At 43.5% G+C, this 17828-nt stretch overlaps 1 long non-coding RNA gene across 1 annotated transcript in view; it reads left to right on the forward strand.

The window, feature by feature from the left end:
* Positions 1 to 17828, forward strand: part of LOC108530601 (uncharacterized) — a 36194-nt gene that overhangs the window by 7157 nt on the left and 11209 nt on the right. The window contains exons 3-4 of the long non-coding RNA XR_001885895.1: positions 11050 to 11097; positions 11935 to 12147. This is a non-coding gene — a long non-coding RNA (uncharacterized LOC108530601). The remainder of the gene's footprint in view (positions 1 to 11049; positions 11098 to 11934; positions 12148 to 17828) is intronic.

Consider the following 17828-nt stretch of genomic DNA (forward strand, 5'->3'; position numbering starts at 1 on the left):
TTTTTTTTTTTTTTTTTTTTGAGATAGAGTCTCGCTCTGTCGCCCAGGCTGGAGTGCAGTGGCACAATCTCAGCTCACTGCAAGCTCCGCCTCCCAGGTTCACGCCGTTCTCCTGCCTCAGCCTCCCTAGTAGCTGGGACTACAGGTGCCTGCCACCACACTCGGCTAATTTTTTTATATTTTTAGTAGAGACAGGGTTTCACTGTGTTAGCCAGGATGGTCTCGATCTCCTGACCTTGTGATCTGCCTGCCTCGGCCTCCCAAAGTGCTGGGATTACAGGCGTGAGCCACTGCACCCGGCCTGCTGGTCCTTCTTTGGGGGACAGCCTTAAGGTGCTGAAGTAGCCCTGCCCATGGGAAATGCAGGATGGCTCATAGCCAGTGACTGGCTAGTGTGAGGCTGCCCCGCACAGCTGCCCGCTAGGCTCAGGACAGACTCTGAGGTCGACTCATGCTCCAGTACTCCCTGTGGGGTCTGCCTATGTCTGGGGCTTCTCCTGAAATCACACTCTTGCTTGGTTTCCTTCTTTCTGTTTTCTGTCCTGCTTTCACACCCTTGGGGTGTGTGTGTGTGTGTGTGTGTGTGTGTGTGTGTGTGTGTGCATGCACAGACATATTTCAGAATTTCCTTAATTGGTCCTTGCTTTAAAATCTAATTCTAAAAAAACCAGAACCCAGACACTAAGAATAGGTTTTAGCATCACAAGACCTACCCTTAAACTCTAGCTGTAATACCCACCAGCTGTGTGACCTTGGAGACCATCTCCCCGCCCCTCTTACCTGTAAAGTGAAGATAATCACATCTGCTTCTTGGCTGATCATGGTGCTTACACAGGTTAATTGGTGTCAAGTACCTGGCACCCCTTTCCTCGGTCCCTGAGTGCGCAGTTCCTGAGCATCCTGGGCCCGTTTTCCGTGTGAAGGCTGTGTCCATGGACCTCAGATAAACTCCCTGTGTGTCTCAGTCAATAGAGGATATTAGCAAATGCTTAGCCAAGTGTTCTGGCTGCATTTACTCCCACATCCACCGTCATAAAAAGTAAACAGCAGAATAAATTGCCCATCTGCTGCCATCAATCACAAATACAATCTTCGCCCACTGTAACACAAGGCAAATACAGTAATGACAAAATCCATGGCTGGGGAAATGATAGAGTGGCGGCCAGGATTTTCCTCTCTCCACAGCCCCAGTCCATGATCTATTATTTAAATGCATAGGGAGCAACCACAGCGATCAATATGTTGCCTGCCTTCGCTGTCACAAGGCAGGCTGGTTGCTCGGGCCTCGAACTTCGGGCCTCTGGATGGCATGCTTCAGGCGGCTCCGTTCTAGGTCAGTGGACCCTGAGAGGAAGGAAAGCAAAGCCCCTAGTCCTCAGAGGTGGAAGAAGTCACTAGAAGGAGCAAGACAAGAATATGTCACAATGGTTCAGTACCTTCACATCTATAAAGTAAGTTTAAAATAAATGTTTCTGGTTTCAAAAGAGATAGGAATGTTCACAAATATGGAAAAACACAAGGAAGAAAATCTTAAAAATGTATGATTTTACAGCTCCCCAAATAGTCACTGTTAAAATATTGCTCTGTGTCCTCTTAGACGTTTTCTCATCCATGTAGGCATATGCACACATATATACAAAGTTGAGGTAATGCTAGGTGTCCAACTGTGTTCTTCCTACTCTCTCTGTTTCTGTTTTTCTTTTTGCCTGTCTGTCTGTCTGTCGATCTCTCTCCTTTGTATACATTTTGTAAGATAGATATATCTTACTAGTGTTGATGTAGGCACAGTTATAAACTACATACAGCCCTATTAGTAATGCACATTAAACTACGACTTAAGAGTTTCATGCCATGTAATTATATGAATGTGCTTTGGTTTATTTGAGTACTTCCTTATTGTTGGATATTGAGTTATTTCAATGTTATGTAATTATGAATAGCACTTTAAAAACAAGATTGTTCATCAAAGTTTGTCGCATCTCTGATTAGCACTTTAGGATCAAATCTATGAAGAACAATGACTAGGTCAACATGTACAGATTGTTGATACCTACTGCCAAACTGCCCTCAGAAAGGTCTGCCAATGTACACCACCAGCGTGAGTGTGCGCACATGCATTTCTGTGTCTCCTGACCAACACTGGGTTCTATCTTTTTTTTTTTTTTTTTTTTTGAGACAGAGTCTCACACTGTCACTAAGGTTGGAGTGCAGTGGCACGATCTCAGCTCACTGCAACCTCTGCCTCCCAATTGTTCAAGCAATTCTCCTGCCTCAGCCTCCTGAGTAGCTGGGATTACAGGCACACACCACCATGCCTGGCTAATTTTTGTATTTTTAGTAGATACGGGGTTTCACAATGTTGATCAGGCTGGTCTCGAGCTCCTGACCTCATGATCCACCCACCTTGGCCTCCCAAAGTGCTGGGATTACAGGCATGAGCCACCATGCCTTGCCGGTTCTATCTTTTAAAAAAGCCTGCTAGTTTAATAGATAAAAATAATACTTCATTATTCTACCTTGTGTTGAGTAAGTTTAGCAACAATATAATCTTAATTTGTTTGGTATTTGCTCCGTTTGACAGATGAAAAAAATTAAGTTCCGAGAGAATAAGTTCTCAGCCAGCATCACAGAATTTATGGCAAGACAGCACCTATGAGAGTGAAGTGCTTCCTGGCTCTAAAATCTCTGTTACATCAGAATAATTGTTGATAAAATTCTGTATGAAACTTCCACATCATGGTATTTATGGATCACACATTTGAGTTTAATGAAAGAGATTTGAGCAATGAGTTTGACAAAAGGGGAATGTAAATCTGGCCACAAGAGTATGTCTCTTTTGTTCTTGGTGAAACCCTTGGTTGTTCAAGGAGGGGCAGGCTGTGTATATGTGTGTGCTTGTGGATGTGCACACATGCATATATGTATCTGTGTGTTTTAGGGGGTGCTGGTGTGAGCTCAGAGCACAAGAAGGGCCCCAGCCTTTTCCCACTGCTCACTGCTGTTTTTTTGCACAATTATAAAACAGAACCTGCCATGTCACATAAGGACCGCTGCTGGAACAACCAGTGTCCCTGGGATTGATGGCATTCATTCTACAGACGTTTCTTAAACAGCTGTGCTTGTCATTGAATGAAACTATGAACACACTAGGAATAGTCTCTTCCCTCACTGGACTTCTGTCTAGTTGAGCGAAGCAGAAAGACCAGCCATTGATAGATCACGACTCATGTACAACCTTGAGTAATCAGTAAAATATCACTGTTGTGGAGAGAGATTTACATGCACCAAATGCAAGTAAGCCAAACAACTATCTTAAAGTGGGTGTGTGGGCCTCATTAGCATGCTGAAACTAATCAAATGAGTGAGAAAATAATAAATCTCCTGGGTTGAATTCAGCAAGGTCTTCTAGGGTCAATTACAAGTACAATTAACAAATAAACTCGTAGATTATTTCCTGTTTACACTTCAAATAAACCTGACTTTGCTGATTTACACAGCAGGTTGCACCTTGATTGTAAATTATTAAGTGGTCATTAATGAATGGCATTACTGTTTTAATTTCCCCAAGTGTGTTTGAGTATCACAGCAAAGAGATGAGATCAGTCAACACATTTGCATATCATCCAGCAAGCAAGACATAAAGCAGAGTTAACCATACTTTGGAAATAGATGTCTGAAGAGAAAGCTTACCCCTAAGTTTACATTACAATCTTGATAAATCTCTCCCCAGTTATGCTGGCAATGAACCTTGAGAACAGGGGGAGATCTGGTTTGTTAAATTGCATTGAGTCCCCAGCTCTCAGATATGGATGAGTAACAAAAGTTCCATGTATGATTCTTATCATGTGTGGGTCATTACCGCCATCCATGCACAGATATAAGAACTGTGCTGGGAATCTGGTGTGTGATGCTGCAATCCCTCCAGTCGGTTCTCACGGAGAGCCAGTTTCTTACCGAAGATCAGCAGATCCCGACGACACTGTGGAGCCTCCTGGAGATTCAGACTCAAGGCTTCTGCCCACTCACATGTCTTCCTGCTCTCCCTTCAGCCCCCTCATTCCTCAGAAGCTCGCTTCCCTCCTCCCACATCCTGTCTGACCCTCCATGCTGCCCTGGAGCACTCTCCAAACAGGTGCACCCTGCTGGAGTCTGAGCACTGACCCGGCAAGGCAAGGGCTCCCAGGAGAGACACAAACAATCTGAGTGAGGCTGGCAGGAAGCCCTTTCACCCCCCAGTTATTCTGGTGCTTGCTGTTTCTGACTATCAAAGTAGCTACACTGAGGAAAGAGACTTGCCCTGTGTGTGCACTCCGGGGAGCAGGCAGGCCGCTGTCACACGCCCCCATGTTTTCCCTGGGCTTGTTGTGTGTAGCAAGCACTCAGTTTATTTCTGTTGAATGAGTGAATGATTGAATGAGAGCCTCCACTGCAGCTCTGGGCTCTCAAGAAACTGTGGTGGCCTCTGTCCTCCAGACACCCCTCGTTCAGTGTTGGTTGTCACAGCCATTCAAGCAACTCTTGAAAAACATAATTCTGACTTTCATTTTATCTTCATGGATCGCATGTGCAGATTTGTTACATGGGTATAATGTGTGTGATGGTGGGGTTTGGGACACAAATGATCCTGTGACCCAGGTAGTGAGCATGGTACCTAACAGGTGGTTTTTCATCCCTTGTCCCCACTCTTTCTTTCTCTAGTGGTCCCTGGTGTCCGTGGTTCCCATCTTTGTGTCCGTAGGTACCCGATGCTTAGCCCCCACTGATACATAGCTGCTTTTATAAGCACCTCAACTTGGAAGCAACGGGATGCTGGTCTCCCAGTAGAGGGCATGACTTAAGTTTACAGAAGGGACTCACTTGTTGAAGGGACCTCCTGTCTTCTAAATTTCAAGTCCAATTTTAAAAATTGAAGTGCTCTTAGATATGTGCAGCCTTCCAGTAATTTCCAGCTGAGTTCCACTCCACTTCCCAGAGTCAGGCTCCTCCTCTCATCAGGCTCAAAGCATTTAAGCACCAAGTGAGGAAGGAATTCAAACAGCTTCGGGACATGTGGGAAGGATGAGAAAAGGAGGAGTGTGAAATGCCTCCCAAAGATGTAACAATTTGTCAGGTTTTCCAGAAAATAAGCAATTCCCTCTGTCCCCAGCTTCTAGGTGCAAAAGAAAATAGCTGAATTTCCAAAATGCAAAAGGCTCCTGCCTCCCAGTTCCCAGATTTGGGCAGCAGAGGGATAATATGTCCCCAGCATTCTCCAAGATAGAGCCTTACTTTGTGGATGTTTCATCTAAATGGGGACCAGCGCTCCCGAGAAGCCAAGGAACAGGATATGAAAAATACAAGTGGCAAAGAACCCTGGTTCTGTGATTTACTGGCCATGTGACATGGGAAAATTGCTTCCTCTCTCTGAGTAATTTTTTTTTTTTAGTTCATAAGCTGTAGATATGAATACTGATCTCTTGTTGTTGTAAATTATCTCACATATTAAAGCACTTGGCACATGGAAGACTCCCAAATATTTCACAGTCATTCTGGCTCAGGGGTTACTCCTGGAGGAAGGACTTCCTTCCCTTCATTTGCTCTCGAGTCCACTTGACTCCCTTGGTCCCACTGGCCTCCCTCTTGCACCCCCGCCTCTGTGCAGACCATGAGCTTCACGAGGGTGAGGAAGAAGGCGCAGGTGTGTCTGTTCACAGCCATGCCCTGCACGGCCCTATCCTGGCACACAATGGACGCTCACTGAATACGTATTGGGTGACTAACTCAACAAATCCTAGAGGCCATCGCAGGGCAGAGACCTCCTCTCTTTTTATTCTTCAGAAGTATTCCACACTTTATGGTGTTCCTTGAGCCTCCTTAAGCTTCTGGTGATGAGAGAAAAGCTTATTACATCTCAATCTATTCTCTTTCTACCTTTAAATATTGGCATTTTACTGTAAGAAAAGCAGACTTTATTTTGACTCATATAAAATTTATTTTAAAATAAAAAACCCTAAAAATTCAAAGAAAGAGTAATCAGCCACGAGAACTTCTTTGTTTTCGTGACGTGTGCCCCCTGGGCCCATGCCAGGCATTCTTCAGCTCTCTCATCTCTAACACAGTGGAAGCTCCGCTCCCCACATGGCTGCTCTTGCAGTAAAATGACAGTTGACTCCCAACTGTCCTGAGACTTCAGCTTTTCTCTTACATTCAACAAGATAAAGAAGCATTAGACCAGGGACCCAGAGTTCTTGAGCTGCTTTCTCCTCACCTGTATGTCTCCTAAGCCCTCGTAGGAGCAGCTTCAGTCATGGAGGGCACCATGCTCAGGGTGTCCACAGCTCCCAGGTCATCAGCAACCATCTCTGACTCTGTGCAAAGCTGAAGAGTGAGGATCCTTCCAAGACAGTCACCAGAACACTGCCTGTGTGGGGGAAGAAGGTGGACTGAGGAAGGAAAAGCCTTCCTGGCATTCAAGGCTTCTGACCCCAACCTTTCCCTCTGTCCAGAGGGCTGGGGTCTCCAAGCCACCGTGACCACGTGCTCAGATGGGCAATTTCAATGCTGCTGCCTCCCATGCCCCACAGCTCCTCATCCTTCCTTCCCTCCAGGCCTTTCACACTGGGGAAGGGGGTGTTTTCCTTGATGTCTGTTGAAGCCTGACCTCAAAGCCAAGCCTCAACCCCTTCTTCAAAAAGCCTTCCCTGGCCTTCCTGAGGCTTCCCCCGCACCCCTCACCACAGTGAGTTTCATTGTCTATCAGTGAGATTGCATGCCTATGACACTTCTGTTTTCACAGTTTCCCTCCACAGAGCAGTGGGTAAGTCACAGAATGAGTGTCCCATCACTTAACAGCTATGGAACCTTAGCCATAAAAAAGGTCTTCATGAACTTTAGTTTCCACATCAGCCAAAAGGATAATACCTAACACATGGGATTCTTGTGAAGGTTAAATTGGAATAATTCCTGTAGGCAGATGGCCTCTGAAAGTGTGCAGTAAGATTTACAAGGATGTCAATGGCAGTATTGTTTTAGTTTTTGTTTATTTTGTGTTTTTTTGAGATGAAGTCTTGCTCTGTCACCCAGGCTGGAGTGCAGTGGTGCTATCTTGGCTCACTGCAAACTCCACCTCCTGGGTTCAAGCAATTCTCCTGCCTCAGCCTGCTGAGTAGCTGGAATTATGGGCATCTGCCACCACTCCTGGCTATTTTTTTCTTTTTCTTTCTTTTTTATTTTTATTTTTTGAGATGGAGTCTTGCTCTGTCACCAGGCTGGAGTGCAGTGGTGTGATCTCGGCTCACTGCAACCTCTGCCTCCCGAGTTTAAGCGATTCTGTTGCCTCAGCCTCCCTAGTACCTGGGACTATAGGTGCCCGCCACCACACCCAGCTAATTTTTGTATTTTTAGTAGAGATGGAGTTTCACCATGTTGGCCGGGATGGCCTTGATATCCTGACCTGGTGATCTGCCAACCTTGGCCTCCCAAAGTGTTGGGATTACAGGCGTGAGTCAGTGCGCCCGGCCAATTTTTGTATTTTTAGTAGAGACAGGGTTTCACCATGTTGGCCAGGTTAGTCTCATGCTTTCGACCTTTTGATGCACCCACCTTGGCCTCCCAAAGTGCTGAGATTATAAGCATGAGCCACCATGCCAGCCAGTATTGTTTTTAAGAGCCAAAATTCAGGAAAACTTTTAAATGCCACCAAAACAGAATTGATTAAATAGATTTTGATTATATCCTAAAGTGAAATATTATGCAGCTATTAAAAAGAATAATGTTCCTCCTCAGTTTTCCTCATGGTCCAAATTGAACTGCATTTCTTAATAGATTCAGAAGATAATGGTAGTCTTCAAGATAGACAAACAGTAGGGATTTCCAAATTTCAAGCTCACTGTGAGAAATCCTAAGCTTCTATATACTATATATGAATGAAGCATTTTGCTCAGAGTTATCAGTTGACAATTTTTCTTCTAAGAAAGAGACGGGGAGCACAGGGCTCGGTGGCTTACACCTGTAATCCCAGCACTCTGGGAGGCCGAGGCGGGCAGATCACCTGAGGTCAGGAGTTTGAGATCAGCCTGGCCAACAGGATGAAACCCTGTCTCTACTGAAAATACAAAAATTAGCCGGGCATGGTGGTGGGTGCCTGTAATCCCAGCTACTCAGTAAGCTAAGGCAGGAGAATCGCTTGAACCCAGTAGGCAGCCGAGATTGCACCACTATACTCTAGCCTGGATGACAGAACAAAACTCCATTAAAAAAAAAAAAAAAAAAAAAACAGGCTAGGCTAGCACACTGTCTGTTGGTCTGTTGGATCCATAGTTTTCAGACTTTGTACTGGGTGCTTGAGAATTGCTGGGATCCCCTGGGAACCTGAGAGAATTCCACCATGAGGCTCCTCAACCTACTTACACTGACCTCATCTGCAAAATTCCTTCTGAAGCCTGTTCTTTTACCTTCAACCTTGGAATTGTTCCATAATTTTCACCCTCTGTATTTCCCCCAAATACATTCAAGGGCTTCTCTTCACACAAGTGTCTGCCATTTATTGGTGGAGCATTTGCTGTGCTCTAACAGGGACTTAAGATAGGAATAATAATGAAAGTATAGGACCAGAGCCTGCTGCATTGTGCAGAGCCATTCAATGCCAGCCTGCCACAGAGAGGCATCGTTGTGTCTGATCAGGGGGAAATGATTTTTTTTTGCCTTGTCTTCCACTGTCGCCTATGAAAGCCTCCTAGAGCGTCTCCCTCCTCCCCACAAGCATACCTCACACATCTGACTCACTCGTCTTACTGTGTTTCAGGCTTTGGGAACTCAGTCCATTCAAATTCCACATAAAAACTGATGAACCAGGGCCAAAGTGAGGACTGGACTGTGAGTGAGGAGCCTCTGATCCAGGCCTCTGGCTCTGCAGGAGCTCATAGAGCTGAAGTGGCAGTGCTTCCAGCTCTGCCCACTGGACAGACTGGAATTCAAATCTGAACCCTCTGCCACTCCGTTTGCTCATTTACAGAATGGGTGTGGTATCACCCATCTCTTTGGCTGCTTGTGAGAATTAAGAGAAATGAGGCATGTAAAGTCCCTGGAGCATAGGAAGTCCTCCCAAGAAGTAATTTCTCGAGCTGCTGGAAAAACATCTCCTAAGCTTGAATGAACTTTGAGCGGTCAGGTGGTAAATTTTGTCAATAAATTATTACAGAATAAAAGCATATGCATATACATTGCTATTAAGCATATCAGGGATTTCAAATATTAAAGCCTTTAAACTTCTAAAAACTGCTGCAACATTGCAAAGATGATAACCACAGGATTAGAAACTGAACTTAAAGATCATCATAGTCAACATAAAAGAACACCATTTGCATATGATGTTTCATATAAAGTGTCTCCTAAGAAGGGAACTAATTCTAAAATTATCTTTTGTAATTTATCAATGTAAACATATGGTGATAGAATACATAAACAAACATTTAAAATTATGTACAAAGCAGGAAGTCCTTTCTTTTTTTGTATGATCTTCACCAATTTCAGAGGACACATTAAAATGACATTGGATGAACTTGCCTTTACAATTAAATTCAGAATTATGCAAAACCCATTGATATGAAGACGTAAAACCTCTTAGAAAATTTGTTCCACAAAATTATCATCTTTAGTTTTACTAAAACTTTTCAGAAATGTATCCCAATACTGTCACAAACAATTTTTAACAGCTCCAATACGAACTAAACTAGCAAAAGAAAATCGTTTTCAAAAATTATTTGTGATCTTACATTTGCCGAGTGACTGACATTGCTTTGAAGTATGTCAATTGGATTAAGTTGCTAAGTAAAATTTCTGATGACCTAATAAATGAATTTGCAAAAATATAAGCCTGAAAAATTTATCATCAATTAAAGTATTATACTGATAAATTATTTGTTGTATTGTATAAATTATGACACAAAAAATATTCTCTTAATTTTGAATTTATATTGTGGAATATCATTATTACCTTAATGTATTACAATAACATTATTTTTAAAGGATAAGGCTTTATATTTTAGTGCCTTTAACTACACTTTTTCTGCTTTTATATTGGGACAAAATACACATAGTGTACAATGTTTCATTACTGATATTTTGTATGTTTTTTCTGCTTTTTGTATAAGGGACCCAGCAAATAATGTAGCTAGTCCAGCATGTCTTCACGGATTGCCCACCCCCTTGCCCTCTTCAACCTCTAATACAAAGGGCCAAGCATTAACATTTCATTGTTCTTGAATTTCAACCAGGAAGTGGAAACTGAAATTTCTAGGTGATGAGGACTTATGCAAGATGTAGGTCCAGGAAATATCAGAATCAGATGCCAGCCCCAGAGCCATGCTTGTCTGGAGGAGCACACCTGTCATGTTTGCAGTGGGGATGAGATGGTCTGTCTGAGATTTGAGGCTGAGCTAGCAGCATCTGTAGACTCCTGTGAGCAGGGCTGCCAAGTTTGGCCCTGGTGAACCCCTTGGCCTCTCCTTCACAAAGCCTCCTGCTACCATCTGCATGTCCCCAACACCTCCTTCACCTAGAACAGTCCTGTCCCCAGGCGTTCCCTTCTGCTGTTGGTGAGAGTGAAGCTAACATTCTGAGCCTCTGAGGGTGATAATGACAGCAGCTACGTCCCTTGGGTGATGAGTGTGATGGCTGCAGAGTACCTTGCAAGGGCGGGGCTGAGTGGTTTCCAAGCCTGTTTCCTAGGCACCTTACATACTGGGGGGATTCCACGGTCAGAGTAATTAAGGAAGGGTGGATAACAGGGTGCTTCCAAAGGATTTGTTCACAGAGCAGCACATTAAATGTCCTGAGAAATTCCAGTAAGACACCCAGGCCTTCCCAATCTTATTTGGCTACAAGGCCTTAGAACTCCTAACAGTTCCTGGGACTAGGGTTCCACAGAACACCCTTTAAAATATACATTTTTTGTTCACTGCTCTAATTTTAAGGATGGGGAGCCAAGATTCAGAGAAGGAACAGGAACACACTTAAGATCATAAAGTGAGATCCGGGAAGATAATGCACATTTTTATTCCCCAATTTTAGGTTGGTCTTTTAAGAGATTCAAAGAAAGGAGCCTCTAATAGTGACAATGTAAGGCTGATAACTCTGGAGTCTCTATTGTGTGTGTGTATGGGTTGCGTGTGTATGTGTGTGCATGTGTGTATATGTTTTGTGCATGTATGTGTGTGTCTCTGTGTTGTGTGTGCACGTATCAGTGTGTGTGTGTTGGTATGCATGTGTGTATTGATATGTGTGTGTATGTGTTGTGTGCATGTGTATCTATCTGAATGGGTGTGTTTGTGTGCATATGTGTGTGTTGTGTTAATGCACAATGTGGCATGGGGTATATGTGTGTGTATATTTATATGTATGTGTGTTGTTGTTGTGTATGTGTTGTATGGGTGTGTATGTGTTTACAGGATGTGTGTAAATGTGTGCGCTGTTGTGTAATGTGGTGTGTAATATGTGTGATTTGTTGTGATGTGTGTATATATGTGTGTGGATGTGTGTGGTGTATGTGTTGTACGGGTTATGGCTGTGTGTATGTTGTCGATGGATGTGTTTGTGTATATTGTGTATGGCATTTGTTTATGTTGGTGTATGTGTTGCATGTGTGTGTGTTGTGTTTTTGTGTGTATATTGGGCGTATGGGTGTGTGCATGGTTGTACGTATTTGTCTATAGATTTGTTTTTGGTGTGTGGTATGATGTATGGGGTGTGTGTGTATATTACATGTGTGCATGGTTATTTGTGTGTGTTGAGTGTATGGGCGTGTATATGTATATGTGTGTTTAGAATGTGTGTGTATGTGCATGTATGGGTGTGTGTGTGTTTCTGTGTGTGTGTACTTGGATGAAACTTTATCTATATCTCTGCGGTGGGATGGGAGCTGGAATGCTTCCTACTGAGCTGCCCTCTCTGTTCCAGATTCACAGCAGGACTAAACAGCAAGAGAAACCAATGAAAATACAGTCCACTAATGCATCCAGTCTGGAATGGGCAGTGGATGGAGGTCAGGAACTTCTGTGGTGCCAGTCCCAGCTCTCAGGCTTTTTCAGCAGCTCTGAGGAGGTCCCAGGCATAAGTTCCAGAATCAGAAGGCTTCGGGAATGAATCATTCTGGATAGTCATGTTTTGCTGGTTAGTGAGAATTTGTTTCCTTTAAAATCAAAATTCTTCAAAATACATTAATCATTTTGGAAGGAAAGTTTTTCATATTTTATAGTTTGCATTCTTTCTTGCACAGTAAGGAAATACACTTGGGCGTATTTTGGAGGTAGTTTTGAATTTTTGTTTTTGCTCTCTCATGCCTGATGCACAGACCCTCAGACACTGTCAGAGCCTGCCTTTTGGGACATAGAGGTCAATTTGCCCCCGTAGTAGGCAGACTGAAGCTTCTACATTTTACACCAGTGTAACTGCTTTATATGTTTTCCTGGTTTCCCTGCGCCTCAAATCTGCAGTCTCATTTTCGCTCCTTCCTCTGCTTCACACATCACCATATGTAATTTCCTGCCAGACCTGCATGTGTGAGCTGCCTGATCTGGGACAGTTATTTGATCTCTTAGAAACTCCTTTCTTCATGGTAAATGGTGGTAGTATTGCTTGCCCAACAGTGCCGCCGTGTTGAGTAAGACACTGTGAGTGCCTTAGCCTCCTGCCCTCTTCTTCCAGGCTTTGCTGGAGCCCTACTGAAGGAGCCTCTTGGGCTCGATGCTTGCGCTCTCTCTCTCTCTCCTGTGAGCTACTCTTGTACTGTTGTGTGATGCTTCCTTCTAGCAAATCACTGTATTGCTGAATAACACCCCGTATAGAGCTGCAAGAAACTCTTGCTTTATGATTGATTTATTTATTTTATTTTTATTTTTTGAGACAGAGTTTTGCTCTTGTAGCCCAGGCTGGAAGTGCAATGGCGCCATCTCCGCTCACTGCAACCTCCACCTCCCGGGTTCAAGCATTTCTCCTGCCTCAGCCTCCTGAGTAGCTAGGATTACAGGCACCCACCACCATGCCCAGCTAATTTTTGTATTTTTAGTAGAGACTGGGTTTCACCATGTTGGCCAGGTTGGTCTTGAACTCCTGACCTCAGTGATTTGCCAGCCTCGGCCTCCCAAAATGCCGGTATTACAGGCATGAGCCACCACACCCAGCCTGTCTTATGAGTTTTTAACCAGTTAGAGAATAAGATATTTTCAATTAGAGAATAAGAGAAACATTTTGCTGTTCCTGTTGTTGCTGTTTTTCCTATCTAGCCTCTTAGTACTGGGCTGCAGGGGAGAGAATGTTCTTGGTGTCTGCTTGGCTGGAATTCTATTGAGTGAGATGGCAGTCGTGAGGCTGATGGTGATGATTCCACTCCTCCCTCCTTCAGAGCCCATGGGAGGACCGCACTTCCCCATCCCTCTTTGAAGTGTGTTGCAGCATATGACATGCTTTGGCCAGTGAAATGCGAGTGGAAGTGATGTGTGTTACTTCCTGACCCAGGTCCTAATTGCCCATGTGGTTGGTCCCTGACTGTGCCAATCATGGAGAGAGATGGGTGGAAGTGGTGCCTGGGCTGCCCCAATCCATGAGTGGCCACAGGAATAGAGTTCCCTGAAAACTTGTGCTTAGACACAGAGCATTAGCAAGAAATAGTCTTCTTTTATAATAAGCCACTAACATTCAGGGATATTTGTTACTCCAGCATAACCTAGTGTGCCCTGACTGATACAGCAAGTAAGTAAATAACATAGTTCTCTCCTGAGAGACTTTATTAGCAACCTGTGAAGTGCTTTTTTCCTCTGACTTCTCATTTCCTCTTCAAGACCAGGACACCAAGCAACTAGTCTCAATAACACATTCATTTTCTTTGTGGATGGCTCTGGAGGAGAAATCTACAGCCCTGTCCAGCTGTGCTCTCTGTTTCTGTCCCTGTGGCCCTGGTTTAGACTCAGTCGAACATTTCCCCATTGTGTTCTAGACCTGTGTGATGGTGCATCTCCCTTCCCACTCCATTGCATTTTGGAGTGCATGGAAGCTTTTCCAAGATTAGTTCAGCTTACCATTTTCCTGTCAGATTTTTCATTGTATATTTTTCTAATTAAGTTAATTGAATCAAAAAGTCTCTTCATATAAATAACAGACCTCTACTTTCTCTCACTGCTTGATGACTTTCAACCTCAAAGTCATTTTTTCCCTTCCTTTTATTTGACTTCAGGCACACTTTGCTAAACACTTATAATTGTCCTAATATAAAAGCAATGCAACTGATTTCCACACTATGAAAACATTTGGAGCCTGCTGTATGTGTGTGTATTCATATATTTGTAATTTTTAAAGCTCTAGCAAGCACCTTATCTTTTTTCCCTAAAATGCCTTTAACATTCTTAGTCTAGCTGAGTGAAGATAGCCACAATCCTGGCTCAGTATAGTCACTTGTAATTACCTTCAGGTGCAAAAGAGTTCTTAATGCTTCAAATTCTCTTTCCACTGTATTGAAGTAAATAGATGTAATTTATTATTGAAAGCGCTGCTGCTATGCCGATGTAGTGGGTGGGAGTTGACATTTGGGATATTGTGTAATGTATAATGAGTCTAAAATGAGTGGTTCTGATCCAGTCAGCATCACAGGCAATTTCCCTGGTAAGGAAAAATGCCTGCAAATTAAGTTGCATATCTTCACGAAGGCAGGGAATGGCATAAACTGTGGAAATATTGATTCTGATTCTGCTTTTCTTAGAAACTGCTCTGGATGTGTATTCAGAAACATGTTTTCTCTGAGACAGAACCCTTTATTTTCAGCCAGAAAGATGTTTGAAAGGCATCTTTGGTAAGGATTGTTTTTCAGATGTTATGAAAATGAAATCAATGGGGCTAATTTCTCCTTGTCACTTTCTATGAATGTTGCATGAGGAGGGGCTACAGACCAGACTCAAAATCAGGCTGAGGACCACTGTTCCCCCCCTTCCCTTCCTTTCCTCTGCAGCCCAGGCTGTGTAGAATGGCTTTGCCCAAAAGGAGATCCAAAGGTGGGACTCGCTCAGAAATGACAGACTGGGAAGTTATTTTGTGGCCAAGAGGAGGGGAGAAAATAGCTGGGGAAGAGAAATGATATGCATGGGCTGCCAGGAGAAGATGGAATAGAGAGCCACCGCCTGTAAAACAGCAACGTTATGGAATTGGAAGACACCAACCGCAAGATGAAGAAGTGCGTAAATTTACCTGGAAATCACATTGAAACGAGGCCAGTTTTTTATACCACCTCAGGAACTAGCAGGTGCTCTGTCTCTCCAGCCTCAGTGTCTCATTCTCCTTCTTACCTTTGCTGCCTCAATTGATTGCAGAAATTACATTCCAGACCATGAGTAAAGGATTCAATGTTGCTGCCCGAGGAGTCTTTTCTGCCTTCTGACAATACTGTTGGTTTGCACAAATTCACTTAAAAGTGTTAAAAATGTCAGTCATCATTTTGCAGTGGTTTTGCTCCACTTTTTCCACATACCAGACAGGACAACGGAGACACCAGGTGCCCTGCAAACTTCCCTTAGGGGGATGCCTGTTCTTCCCACCATGGATTCAATCTTTGGAACAAAATCACCAGCTTTGTAAGGCCTCAGGGTACATCAATTGATTACCCCTAGGAAGAGCCATACACAGTCAACTATCAAAGGGGGGTGAGATCTCAACACACTGAGGGATGTCATCTGTCACCCCCAGCACTGAATTCAGTTCTTACCCTCTCTCACCTGTGCTGTATTCAGAGGCACACCACTGCAGGCCACAGCACCTTGCATTTCTTCCCTCTGCTTTTCTATCTGATTTTAACAATGAGGTGTACTGTCAGGAGATGCAAGAGCAGAAAGAGAAAGAAGTTAAGGCATGTCTTTTCCCTACTCCATTCCTGCTTTATAACCATGTTTCTGGCATTGGTTAATCCTCCATGGCCACAGATCCTAGATGGAGCCTGATGGTTCTAGCTCTCAGTAGGCCCCAGTAATGCCATTCCTCCCCTCCTGTCTTCATTCCTAGGGGATGGAGAGCTTGTTGCTAGTCTTTGGATGTCCCAGCATCTCTTTCTAGTTTTCATTATCCCTACCTATAACTCTGTACTCTGTCCCTATATTGTAGTCTCTTCATTGGAACCATCTGGGGTGCCTTCCATTTCTTGATAGTAGCATGCAGTTTAAGTTCAGTAGAGCTAAGGAGCCCTGAGGCTGAAGTAGCCAGGGAAATCTAAGAGAGATGGAGCTTGAACTGTGGCTTGGCGGAATTGTACCTATCTGGACTCTGAGTTTGGTTTTTACCACTTGCAACTGAACCACTTGTCTTAAGCAGAGGAATATTTGCAGAGGACTATTTGGTTTATGCAACTAAAAATTTAGGGGCTTCAAGCATGTCTGAATCCAGGACCTCAAAAGAAATAAATCTCTTTCTATTTCTTAGCTCTGTTTTTATTATCATTATTATTGTATCATTCCCTGGCAAGTTCTCTCTGACACAGAATTGACCATGGGAAGCTCCAGGCATAATTCATCCCATTAACACAGAGTCTCTGAAGGAGAGAGCAATGCTATCTCTTCTAACACCCAAGGCAACTTCTTCCACTGGTTTTATTCAGGCCATACCCCTCCTTTATCCTTCCCCTGCCCAGGAAAACCAGTCTCTAGAGGACTAGGGCATTCTCATTGGCTAATGTTTTCACACCTATGGCTAGGAAGTGAGGGCCTTTGGATTGAGTATGTCCTCATGCTGGAGAAGAACAACTTCCAGAAGGAAGGAACATGAAAGACAGAAGGAGTCATCAGGTTAGGTGCAGTGGCTCATGCCTGTAATACTGACACTCTGGGAGGTGGGTGGATCACTTAAGCCCAGGAGTTTGAGACCAGCCTGGCCAACATGCTGAAACTCCATCTCTACTAAAAACACAAAAATTTGCCAGGTGGCATATACCTGTGGTCCCACCTGCTCAGGAAGTGGAGGCATGAGAATCACTTGAACCCAGGAGGTGGAGGTTGCAGTGAGCCAAGATCATGTCACTGCACTTCAGCCTGGGTGGCAGAACGAGACTCTGTCTCAAAAATGAAAAGAGTCATTGATATCCACTACAGATCTCAACATTTCACCCACCTGGTCTCAAAGCCAGCCAAGGCCCAGTGGGATAGTGGTTAAAAAGCCTCACCCCTGAAAATAAGCTGATTCTGAACCCAAACATAGGCCTCTAAGTTGAATGGTAGGATTTGTATGAAATGTCATGACCTGGAAAGGCATTTTGCTGCATGAATCACTTCCGTCCCTGGGACTATCTCTAAAACTTCTAATCGATAGACCTGCTTGACACAGAGGCCCGCAATTCCACTTTGAAGGTCAAGGAATTGAAAGTAATGGCAGAAGATCAAGCATCTCTTCCACCCCCATCTTTTGTGATCATCCAGAGAAAAATGTTGCTAATAGCAGCCTCTTTGTTTCTCAAAAACCAACAAAGCTTGTGTTAGCATATGGCCTGTACTTATGGCCAAATGACTTTCCTAAGCTTACACATCTTATCTTTATTTTAATAATTTTTGTTTTTAACTGATCATGCAGTGACTTCCAGGGAAGTAGACTATGACTTCCTGGAACATTTGCATTTTTGTACATTTAACTTATTGCCCTGCTTTTGTTTTTTTTTTTTTTTTTTTTGTTAATTAACTTGGTTTAATTTTTCCACATCATATTTATAAATTGTAACATCATCTTGTACCCCACAAATATATACAATTATCAATTTATACTGAAATTTTAAAAATAAATGTCAATTACACATATATTCTATTACTTCTTCATGTGCCATATGGTTTCTT

The sequence above is a fragment of the Rhinopithecus bieti genome, unplaced genomic scaffold (genome assembly GCF_001698545.2).
Source record: "Rhinopithecus bieti isolate Rb0 unplaced genomic scaffold, ASM169854v2 scaffold_7509, whole genome shotgun sequence".
NCBI classification, from domain to species: Eukaryota; Metazoa; Chordata; class Mammalia; order Primates; family Cercopithecidae; genus Rhinopithecus; species Rhinopithecus bieti.